The sequence below is a fragment of the Hyperoodon ampullatus genome (assembly GCF_949752795.1).
Source record: "Hyperoodon ampullatus genome assembly, chromosome: 3".
NCBI lineage: Eukaryota > Metazoa > Chordata > Mammalia > Artiodactyla > Ziphiidae > Hyperoodon > Hyperoodon ampullatus.
Window position 1 is genome coordinate 172,823 of NC_136916.1, and position 12,449 is coordinate 185,271.

Genomic DNA, 12,449 nt, shown 5'->3' on the forward strand with positions numbered 1-12,449 from the left:
CAGGGTGATGGTGGCTTCATAGAATGTCATTGGATGTATTCCTTAATCTTCAATCTTTTCGAAGAGTTTGAGAAGAATCAGTGTAAGTTTTGCTTTGTATATTTGGTAGAATTTGCCTGTGAAACCATCTGATCCTGGATTTTTGTTGGTAGGGAGTTTTTGTAAATTACAGTTTCTATTTTGCTTGTAGTGATCAGTCTGTTCAAGTTATCTATTTCTTCTTGATTCAGTTTTGTTTGGCTGTAAAAAACAACATATATTTTTAAGTTATGTTAGCAGCTAAATACTTACCATGTATTAGACCACAAAAGAGCAAAGAAAAAAATATTAAAGTATTTTTTCAAATAGAAAAAGTATTGAAATATTTTTAAGAAATTGGGATAATAGTACTAGTTACAATAATGACAAATTGTTCTGAAATTAAACACTACTTTATCTAAGATGCATATCATATGCTTATTGTTTTACTGTTTTTAAATACATGGAATGTTTTCACCTTTCTAAAGTAATTATTTTATTTTACCTGTATATTGGGAAAAAATTTTAGTTGCACATAATATAAAAAATTACACTTTAATAGGAGACATTAATCCATTTACCTTTGCTGTAGTATTGAAAATACTTAGGTTTAGAGTTACCATGTTATTGAGTACTCTTTTTATTTATTTATTTATTTATTTATTTATTTATTTTGCGGTACGCGGGCTTCTCACTGTTGTGGCCTCTCCCGTTGCGGAGCACAGGCTCCAGACGTGCAGGCTCAGCAGCCATGGCTCACGGGCCTAGCCGCTCCGCGGCATGTGGGATCTTCCCGGGCCGGGACACGAACCCGCGTCCCCTGCATCGGCAGGCGGACTCTCAACCACTGCGCCACCAGGGAAGCCCTATTTATTTATTTTTAAAAAGACTTAATTTGGGGGAGGTATAAATTATTTATTTATTTATTTATTTTTAGCATCTTTATTGGACTATAATTGCTTTACAATGGTGTGTTAGTTTCTGCTGTATAACAAAGTGAATCAGCTATACATATAAATATATCCCGATTTCTCCTCCCTCTTGCATCTCCCTCCCACCCTCCGTTTCCCACCCCTCTAAGTGGTCACAAAGGACTGAGCTGATCTCCCCATGCTATGCAGCTGTTTCCTACTAGCTATCTATTTTACATTTGGTAGTATATATAAGTTAATGCCACTCTCTCACTTCGTCCCGGCTTACCCTTCCCCCTCCCCATGTCCTCAAGTCCATTCTCTACGTCTGCGTCTGTATTCCTGTCCTGCCCGTAGTTTCTTCCCAACCATTTTTTTTTTCTTTTTTTAGATTCCATATATATGTGTTAGCATACAGTATTTGTTTTTGTCTTTCTGACTTACATCACTCTGTATGACAGACTCTAGGTCCATCCGCCTCACTATAAATAACTCAATTTCATTTATTTTTATGGCTGATAATATTCCATTTTATATTGAAGATGTGCAAAATGTTTTTTATCCATTCATCAGTTGATGGACACTTAGGTTGCTTCCATGTCCTGGCTATTGCAAATAGAGTTGTAATGAACATTGTGGAACATGATTCTTTTTGAATTATGGTTTTCTCCAGGTATATGCCCAGTAGTGGGATTGCTGTGTCATATGGTAGCTCTATTTTTAGTTTTTTAAGGAACCTCCATACTGTTCTCCATAGTGTCTGTGTATCAATTTACATTCCCACCAACGGTGCAAGAGGGTTCCCTTTTCTCCACACCTCTGCAGCATTTATTGTTTGTAGATTTTTTGAATGATGGCCATTCTTACCTGTGTGGGATGATACCTCATTGTAATTTTGATTTGCAATTCTCTAATGATCAGTGATGTTGAGCATTCTTTCATGTGTTTCCTGGCAATCTGTATATCTTCTTTGGAGAAATGTCTAATAGGTCTTCTGCCCATTTATGAATTGGCTTGTTTGTTTCTTTGATATTGAGCTGCAGGGGGTGCTTGTAAAGTTTGGAGATTAATCCTTTGTCAGTTGCTTCATTGGCAAGTATTTTCTCCCATTCTGGGGGTTGTCTTTTCATCTTGTTTACGTTTTCCTTTGCTGTGCAAAAGCTTTTAAGTCTCATTAGGTCCCATGTTTTTATTTTTATTTTTATTTCCATTTCTCTAGGAGGTGGGTCAAAAAGGATCTTGCTGTGATTGATGTCATAGAGTGTTCTGCCTATGTTTTCCTCTAAGAATTTTATAGTGTCTGGCTTTACATTAAGTCTTTTATCCATTTTGAGTTTATTTTTGTATATGGTGTTAGGGAGTCTTTTAATTTAATTCTTTTACCTGTAGCTGTCCAGTTTTCCCAGCACCACTTATTGAAGAGGCCGTGATTTCTCCATTCTATATTCTTGCCTCCTTTATCAAAAATAAGGTGACCATATGTGTCTGGGTTTATCTCTGGGCTTTCTCTCCTGTTCCATTGATATATATTTCTGTTTTTGTGCCAGTACCATACTGTGTTGATTACTGTAGCTTTGTAGTATAGTCTGAAGTCAGGGATTCTGATTACTCCAGCTCTGTTTTTCTCCTCAAGATTGCTTTGGCTGTTTGGGGTCTTTTGTGTTTCCATACAAACTGGGAAATATTTTGTTGTAGTTTTCTGAAAAATGCCATTGGTATTTTGATAGGGATTGCATTGAATCTGTAGATTGCTTTGTGTAGTATAGTCATTTCACAGTGTTGATTCTTCCAATCCAAGAACATGGTATATCTCTCCACCTGTTTGTGTCATCTTTGATTTATTTCATCAGTGTCTTATAGTTTTCTGAGTAAAAGTCTTTTGTCTCCTTAGGTAGGTTTATTCCTAGGTATTTTATTCCTTTTGTTGCATGGGTAAATGGGAGTGTTTCCTTAATTTCTCTTTCAGACTTTTCATCTTTAGTGTATGGGAATGAAAGGGATATCTGTACATTAATTTTGTATCCTGCAGCCTTACAAACTTCATTGATTAACTCTAGTAGGTTTCTGGTAGCACCTTTAGGATTCTCTATATATAGTATCATGTCATCTAGTGACAAACAGTGACAGCTTAACTTCTTCTTTTCCGAGTTGGATTCCTTTTATTTCTTTTTCTTATCTGATTGTTGTAGGTAAAAATTCCAAAAGTGTGTTGAATAATAGCGGTGAGAGTGGGCAATGTTGTCTTGTTCCCGATCTTAGTGGAAATGGTTTCACTTTTTCACCATTGAGAACAATGATGACTGTGGGTTTGTCATATATGGCCTTTACTATGTTGAGGAAAGTTCCCTCTATGCCTACTTTCTAGAGGTTTATCATAAATGGCTGTTTAATATTGTCAAAAGCATTTTCTGCATGTATTGAGATGATCATATGGTTTTTATCCTTCAGGTTTTTTAATATGGTGTATCACATTGATTTGCATGTATTGAAGAATCCTTGCATCACTGGGATAAACCCAGCTTGATTATGGTGTATGATCCTTTTAATGTGCTGTTGGATTCTTTTTGCTAGTATTTTGCTGAGAATTTTTGCATGTATGTTCATCAGTAATATTGGCCTGTAGTTTTCATTATTTGTGACATCTTTGTCTGGCTTTGGTATCAGGGAGATGGTGGTCTCATAGAATAAGTTTGGGAGTGTTCCTCCCTCTGCTATATTTTGGAAGAGTTTGAGAAGGTTAGGTGTTAACTCTTCTCTAAATATTTGATAGAATTTGCCTTTGAAGCCATCTGGTCCTGGGCTTTTGTTTGTTGGAAGATTTTAATGACAGTCTCAATTTCAGTGCTTCGGATTGGTTTGTTTATAGTTTCTATTTCTTCCTGGTTCAGTCTTGGAAGTTTGTGCTTTTCTAAGAATTTGTCCATTTCTTCCAGGTTGTCCATTTTACTGGCATATAGTTGCTTGCAGTAACCTCTCATAATCCTTTGTATTTCTGCAGTGTCAGTTGTTACTTCTCCTTTTTCATTTGTAATTTTATTGATTTGAGTCTTCTCCCTTTTTTTCTTGATGACTCTGGCTAATTGTTTTATCACTTTTGTTTATCTTCTCAAAGAATCAGCTTTTAGTTTTTTTGATCTTTGCTGTTGTTTCCTTCATTTCTTTTTCATTTATTTCTGATCTGACCTTCATGATTTCTTTCCTCTGCTGACTTTGGGTTTTTTTTTTTTCTTTCTTTCTCTAATTGCTTTAGGTGTAAGTTTAGCTTGTTTATTTGAGATGTTTCTTGTTTCTTGAGGCAGGATTGTATTGCTATAAACTTCCCTCTTAGAACTGCTTTTGCTGCATCCCATAGGTTTGGGGTCATCATGTTTTCATTGCCATTTGTTTCTAGGTATTTTTTAATTTCCTCTTTGATTTCTTCAGTGATCTCTTTGTTATAAAGTAGTGTATTGTTTAGCGTCCATGTGGTTGTATTCTTTTACAGATTTTTTCCTGTAATTGATATCTAATCTGATAGCATTGTCGGAAAAGATATGATACAATTTCAATTTTCTTAAATTTACCAATGCTTGATTTGTGACCCAAGATATGATCTATCCTGAAGAATATTCCTCAAACACTTGAGAAAGAGTGTATTCTGTTGTTTTTGGATGGAATGTCCTATAAATATCAATTAAGTCCATCTTGTTTAATGTATCATTTAAAGCTTGTGTTTCCTTACTTATTTTCATTTTGGATGATCTGTTCATTGGTGAAAGAGGGGTGTTAAAGTCCCCTACTACAATTGTGTTACTGTCGATTTCCCCTTTTATGGCTGTTAGCCGTTTCCTTATGTATGGAGGTGCTCCTATATTGGGTGCATAAATATGTACAATTGATGTCTTCTTCTTAGGTTGATCCCTTGATGATTATGTAGTGTCCTTCTTTGTCTCCTGTAATAGTCTTTATTTTAAAGTCTCTTTTTTCTGATATGAAAATTGCTACTCTAGCTTTCTTCTGATTTCCATTTGCATGGAATATTTTATTCCATCCCCTCACTTTCAGTCTGTATGTGTCCCTAGGTCTGAAGTGGGTCTCTTGTAGACTGCATATATACTGGTCGTGTTTTCAGATCCATTCAGCCAGTCTATGTCTTTTGGTTGGAGCATTTAATCCATTTACATTTAAGGTAATTATTGATATGTATGTTCTTATTACCATTTTCTTAATTGTTTTGGGTTTGTTATTGTACGTCTTTTCCTTCTCTTGTGTTTCCTGCCTAGAGAAGTTCCTTTAGCATTTGTTGTAAAGCTGGTTTGGTGGTGCTGCATTCTCTTAGATTTTGCTTGTCTGTAAAGGTTTTAATTTCTCTGTCGAATCTGAATGAGATCCTTGCTGGGTCGAGTAATCTTGGTTGTAGCTTTTCCCCTTTCTTCACTTTAAATATGTCCTGCCTGTCCCTTCTGGCTTGCAGAGTTTCTGCTGAAAGACCAACTGTTAACCTTATGGGGATTCCCCTGTATGTTATTTGTTGCTTTTCCCTTGCTGCTTTTAATATTATTTCTTTGCATTTAATTTTTGATAGTTTGATTAATATATGTTTTGGCATGTTTCTCCTTGGGTGTATCTTGTATGGGACTCTCTGCACTTCCTGGACTTGATTAACTATTTCCTTTCACATATTAGCGAAGTTTTCAACTATAATCTCTTCAAATATTTTCTGTGTCTCTTTCTTTTTCTCTTCTACTTCTGTGACCCCTATATTCGAATGTTGGTGTGTTTAACATTGTCCCAGAAGTGTCTCAGATTGTCCTCAATTCTTTTCATTCTTTTTTCTTTATTCTGCTCTGTGGTAGTTATTTCCACTATTTTATCTTCCAGGTCATTTATTCATTCTTCTGCCTCAGTTATTCTGCTATTGTTTCCTTCTAGAAAATTTTTAATTCCATTTACTGTGTTGTTCATCATTGTTTGTTTGCTCTTTAGTTCTTCTAGGTCCTTGTTAAACATGTCTTGTATATTCTCCATTCCAGTTCCAAGATTTGGGATCATATTTAGTATCATCACTCTGAATTCTTTTTCAGGTAGACTGCCTATTTCCTCTACATTTGTTTGGTCTGGTGGGTTTTTACCTTGTTCATTCATCTGCTCTGTGTTTCTCTGTCTTCTCATTTGGCTTTGTGGACGGTGTTTGGGGTCTCCTTTACGCAGGCTGAAGATTCGTAGTTCTCGTTGTTTCTGGTGTCTGCCCCCCAGTGGCTAAGGTTGGTTCAGTGGGTTGTGTATGCTTTCTGGTGGAGAGGACTGGTGCCTGTGTTCTGGTGGGTTTGTCTGGATCTTGTCTTTCTGTTGGGCAGGTCCGCATCCGGTGTTGTGTTTTGGGGTGTCTGTGACCTTATTATGATTTTAGGCAGCCTCTCTGATAATTGGTGGGCCTGCATTCCTGTCTTGCTAGTTGTTTGGCATTGGATGTCCAGCACGGGATCTTACTGGTCTTTGAGTGGAGCTGTGTCTTAGCATTGAGACGGATATCTCTGGGAGGCTTTTGCCGTTTTGATATTACAAGGTGCCCAAGGTCTCTGGTAGACCAATATTCTGAACTCTGCTCTCCCAACTCAGAGGCACAGGCCTGACACCCGGCTGGAGCACCAAGACCCTCTCAGCCACACAGCTGGGGGTGAGAGCAAGAGCTAGCTTTGGTACATCTCAAAGAACACCAATGAGATTCACTCACCATTTTCTCTCCATCAGTGAAGAAAACAAAATTCAGTGTTCGGTGAGTCAGCCACTTTGGTAGCCAGCCTCCAAGAAGGCCCTAATCATACCCTAATTATCTCCCAGTCATCATGCACCTGTGTGCCTCCTCACAGTTGAAAAGGGCTGATGTTTTAACTAATAAGACATTGCAGAAATGACAAAGTGCAGCTTCCAAAGGTATAAAAGATATTGGAGCTTCTGCTTTGGTTTCTGCTAGATCACTCATCCTGGGGTAAGCCAGCTGCCATGTCATGACGACACTCAAGCAGCCCTAAGGAGAGATTCATGTGGCAAGGAGCTGAGGCCTCTTACTTACAGCCACATGAGTGAGTCATCTCACAAGTCACAATACTTAATTTTATTTATTTATGGTTGTGTTGTGTCTTCGATGCTGCACAGGGTTTCTCTAGTTGTGTCAAGCAGGGGCTACTCATCATTGTGGTGCATGGGTTTCTCCTTGCTGTGGTTTCTCTTCTTGTGGAGTATGGGCTCTAGGTGCATGAACTTCAGTAGTTGTGTCACGCAGGCTCAGTAGTTGTTGCTTGCAGGCTCTAGAACGCAGGCCAAGTAGTCGTGGTACACGGGCTTAGTTGCTCTACAGCCTGTGGGATCTTCCCAGACCAGGGATTGAACCCCTGTCTCCTGCATTGGCAGGCAAATTCTTACCCACTGAGCTACCAGGGAAGTCCAGTGTGCTCTTTTTTAAACCTAGTCTGTTTTCATTATTTTCTGTCTTAACTGTTCTATATTAAATAAAAAAAAATAATACTCCTTTCTACCACTCCTCTTTGAGGATGATGTATGAAGAAGTATGTCTTATTTATTAATCTGAAATTTTCACCTTACTTTTAAGAAGTAATCACAATGTCAAGTATTTAATACCTTTCACTTCCACCTTGAAAAGCATGGATATTAAAGTGCTAATATAATTACCTTCCCTAGTCTATCATTTTTACTTTTTGTTATGTATAAAAAACAACTAAAAATATGCATGGTTTGTAAGGAAATGACAAATTTCAGAAAATTCAGAATCTGCATACACTCTATACATAGCTTCTAGATACAGACACAGAAAATTGCCAGATACTCAGAGCCCCCCTTGTCCAATTCTAGTGACTCCCCTTAAGGTTTAATATTGTTCTGGTATCTAACAAAAAGATCACTTTACCTGTATTTTGTATTTTATATAAATGTAATGGCACAGTAAAATCACTTTTGGATTGGGCTTTTTTATTTTATGTTGTTTATGAATACGCCTATATGGTTGCCTTTTGTTGTTGTCATGCACTGACACTGTTGCATAGGATTCCATAGTGTAAATATTTAACTATTAATTTTTTCCAAAATGTATTACAATATGAGTGATTTTCAGTTTGGGTCTATTGAGAATTGCACTGGTATATACATACTAGAACTTGAGCTTTGGTGGTATGTGTATAAATTATTGTTCAATATACATGTAGTAGTAAAATTTTTGACTCATAGCTTTTATCTGTTTATCTTTTTAGATATTTCTAAATATTTTCAAAACATTTGTATGATTTTTCATCCTCAGCAGCAGTGAATGAGATTCAAGGATTACACACATTCTTGTCAAACTTGATAATACCTGTCATTTTCATTTGAACTTTCTGGTTGGTGAGTGATAATTCCAGGTATGGCTTTTTTGCATTTAATTGACTACTAAGAAGCCAAGCATCTTTTGATATGTTTACTTAACGTTCTGTACTCTCCTTGTTGAAATATCTTTTGGTATATTTTTCCCATCTTTGCTATTACATTATCTTCTTATTGAAGACTTTTTTTTTTTTAACGTCTGAAGACTTCTTATTTAGGAGTTTTAAATATATACTTGATATAAGTTCTTCTCTCTTTCTGCCTCTCCTCTTTCTTTAGATGAGTGTCAGTTTTTAATGTTAATAACATCTAATTTGTTATTTTCCTCTATTTAGTCTTATTTCTATTTATTTATGTAATCTTCTTATCTGTTGCAGAACACATTATATATTCTAAACCACAAATATGTTTTCGTTTCTTCAATAAATCTAATTATTAAGCTTTAAATTTAAGTTAACTTTCTGAACTAAATATGTTGTATCATAGTGAGCATTAATTTGTCTATGACAGCTGAAAGGTTACATTTATTCAGAAAATGTTGTATTCAGCTTTCTTTTCATTTGCTCCTACTTCTCATTGATTCACAGAGGTAAACATCACTTCATCCATGGATCTGACTTTTCTTGATTTCTCATGGTCATTCTCATTAATTCTTCTTGCCTCATGAAATCTTTAGGCATTGCATTATTCCACAAAAGCAAAAAGCTTCCTTGGGCCTTTTTCCTCAGAAGATTGATTATTCCCACATTTTAAATGGGAGATTGCAATAAATTAGGAGAAAATGCCACAGGGGTCTCTCTCTCTCTCTTTTTTTTTTTTCACATCTTGTATCAGCCTCTGCTTGCACTCTGTGTTCAAAGATTTTTGTACAACACATTGATAGAAGTGCCAGGTGTTTCTCTCCTTGGGGCAAAAGAAAGATTAATTACCTGACAAATAAAATAAAGACAGTGTCTTTCTCTGTTCAAATGTTGGAAAGGATTGCTTGCATCCTAACTTAAAAGTTTCAGGTGAGTGAAGCTTAAGATTCCAAAGCTTTAATCCATATTTGCACCATGCACAGCATCCAACAGGACTGCTTTACATAACCCCATGAGACTTTTGTGTGCAAGTGAAATAGATAAAAATATAAAACTATTGCTGTCTTTTTGGGTCATAAAAAAGATTTTTTGTCTCATTTAAAATATTTTTTTTTCTAAAATCCAAAAACGTGTCAGGCTAAAATATTGGAATTTCAAACATGGTAAAACCCCTTTTGAACGATGCGAAGTGAGACTTCTTTGTAGTGCTGATTTGCATTGCCCGCTTGCTTGGTTGGCCAAAAAGGGCCTACGCGTTTTTTCCTGAATATATTCAGGAAAAAAAAACGTACGCCCTTTTTGGCCAACTGCATCATTGTCGAAGTTCTGCCGCTTTTCATGTGCTTTAAAGGCGACTCCGATCTACCTCTTGAAAACGGTTTCCTGCAATTCTGCCTTGTTTTCAAATCCTCTTCGTTGCCTTACCTCAATAAGGTACGAAAGTTATCATTTATTATCCTGCAGGTTTGTGAATTTTAGTGCCTCTGAGATCCATTTTTCAACTCGCCTTTTTGGGAGCTGGCCTCCAAACCGCAGGATTGCTTCAGGCCCTATTCTGGTTCCGGGGGGCAGGCAAAGCCTTTGGTTAATTCTTCTTCCTGATTGGAAATTAGAGTGACATGTGTCAGTCCAAACACCTAGAGCTGATCTCTCATTGGTTCCCCCTCTACCCGTTCAACCTTTGGACAAATTGCAAACTGTACGAAACAGGAGGTTAAAGGTGCTGATTCTCCAAGTGGGGAGATTGTTGGTAAAGCAGCTGGAATGGCGAACCCAAGCATCACGAGATGAAAAATGAGGTGCGTTTTAGAAACGTTTCCCGATCATATGGTGTACCATCCTCTGGGTTTCCCATGCATGTTTTAGCTGTAGGAAGATTCCCTTGAACCTGGAGATTTCTGACCCATGGAATGGGTAGCACGCAGTATTACTTTAAAGGGTCTGCATTTGCTCACGCAACCTCACCAATCCGGTCGCCCCCAAGAGTGTCCAGCCTTACGTCTCTTCCAGCTGTGGGTCTAGATGTGGTCAATCCAGGTTGCATCACAGCCACTGAACGAATTTTGTAAGAATTTCTCTCTCTTTCACTATCTTTGCTTTTTTTTGTAACTTGTATTTATAATGGGATTTAGCTGATTTTCAGTGCTGTGTTTGTGCCCCTTTACACCCACTATATTCACTTACTGAGAAATATCAATAAATACTTTTTAAGATTCTTACTACGTGGATATATTCTTCTGTGGTGAATAAGGTGTGTTGAGTCCAGTTCACTGAGCAATGAGTAAGTCTTCTCTATTACATATTTGGTTGATGGAACGGTATCTGTGCTAATTTCAAACTATTGTTTTATGCATCACCCCACCTCACCTTTCCCCTTAAGCAGCCATAAGTGTGTTTTCTAAATGTGTGACTCTGTTCTGTTTTGTAATTTAGTTCATGTAGCGATTTTTACATTCCGTCTATAACTGATATCTTATGATAAGTTTCTTTATCTGTGTGACGTATTTCTCTTAGAATCATCGTACCTAAATCCACTCATTATGCTGCTACTAGCCTTAGGACATTGATTTCATGGCTGAGTGATATTCCATTGTACATAAGTACTACAACTTGTTTATCCATTTTTCTCTTTCATGAGATACTTAAGGTGTACCCGAGTCAAGGATTTTGTGAACACAGCAGCCCTAAAATTTTGGGTGCCTGTGTCCTGTCGATTTTTGGTTTTCTCAAGATATAAGCCCATGAGTGGAAGTGCCCTGTGCTCTGTAGCTCTGTTTTTTAGATGTTTTAGGAAACACCATACAATTTTCGAGAGTGGCCGTTGGCAATTTATATCACGCCCATCAGCGTAAAAAAGCTCCCTTTTCTCCTTGACTTGCCCTGCATTTCTGGTTTTTACACTTTTTCAGCATGGCCCTTTTGACCAATGCCTAGTGAGACTTCTTTGCAGTGTTGATTTGCATTGCCTGCTTGTTTGGTTGGCCAAAAAGGGCGAATGCGTTTTTTCCTGAATATATTCAGGTGCTCACCAGGGCATGTAGCAGGTGTGGGTGAGTGTCACGTAGCGCACACCCAGCGCATAGAAGGTACGCAAGATGGAGAGGCTACTGTCCAGTGAGTGGCCGCCCTCCACACCAGTAAGGCAAGCCAACTTCCGGGTATTGTTAAGAGCTGGGGGCACGTAGATCAGATGATCATTTTCAGAGGCAGGGGTAGCTTACTGAAGTCCCTAACACCCACTACCACCAGTCTGTTTACCTTTTTTTTGGCCGTGCCACGCAGCATGAGGGCTCTTAGTTCCCCCACCGGGGATCAAACCCGACCCCCCTGCAGTGGAAGCGTGGAGTCTTAACCTCTAGACTACCAGGGAAGTCCCCCGTCTACCTTTAACTGAGGTCACAAGCTCCAGCTCAGAATAGGAGGCACACATGAGGCGGATGAGGTCAATTTGTTCCAGGGTGAGGCGCACAGCATCCCGTTCGTGGGTCTGGCATGGGATGTAGGCTGACCAGAACTGAGGGAAGGCCAGGGCTTAGTTTGGGCTTTGGAACTCCTTGGGCTTCTCATAGCCTCCTCAGCTGGCACAGCACTTACTGTGCCCAGAAGTCACATGTAATGCATTGCTTTTTCTGTGGTACTTGGAAGCCCGTCAGGTGGGCTCACTGTGACCCCTGTAGCCCCCAGCATCCATGGCATGGCACTTTCTAGGTCACTATGGTAACTTAGTTCCAATGTGACTAACCTGTGGTCTCTGTGGCCCCCAAACTGCCCCACATTCCCCAGCAGCCATGGTGGCACCTTGTTTGTCCCTTTGGTACCTGGCCACCCACGAGACCATCTTTCAGCCTGTCCAAGCTGGTCTAGCCATGGCTGAAATTGTGCAGATTAACATGCTGTAGCCCATTGTGGTAAAACTGCCTCAGGACCAGGAGCATGTTGTTGTGGCTGGAGGGAGGTCAAGGCAAATGGGTGGGCTCCTTAGGTCTTGGGATCGGGCAGGACACATTGCCTGGCCTGGGCCAGCCTGGGGGTCCCCCACCTCACACTGTCACACAGACTATACTAGGAGCAGCTGAGGCCTGGGCTG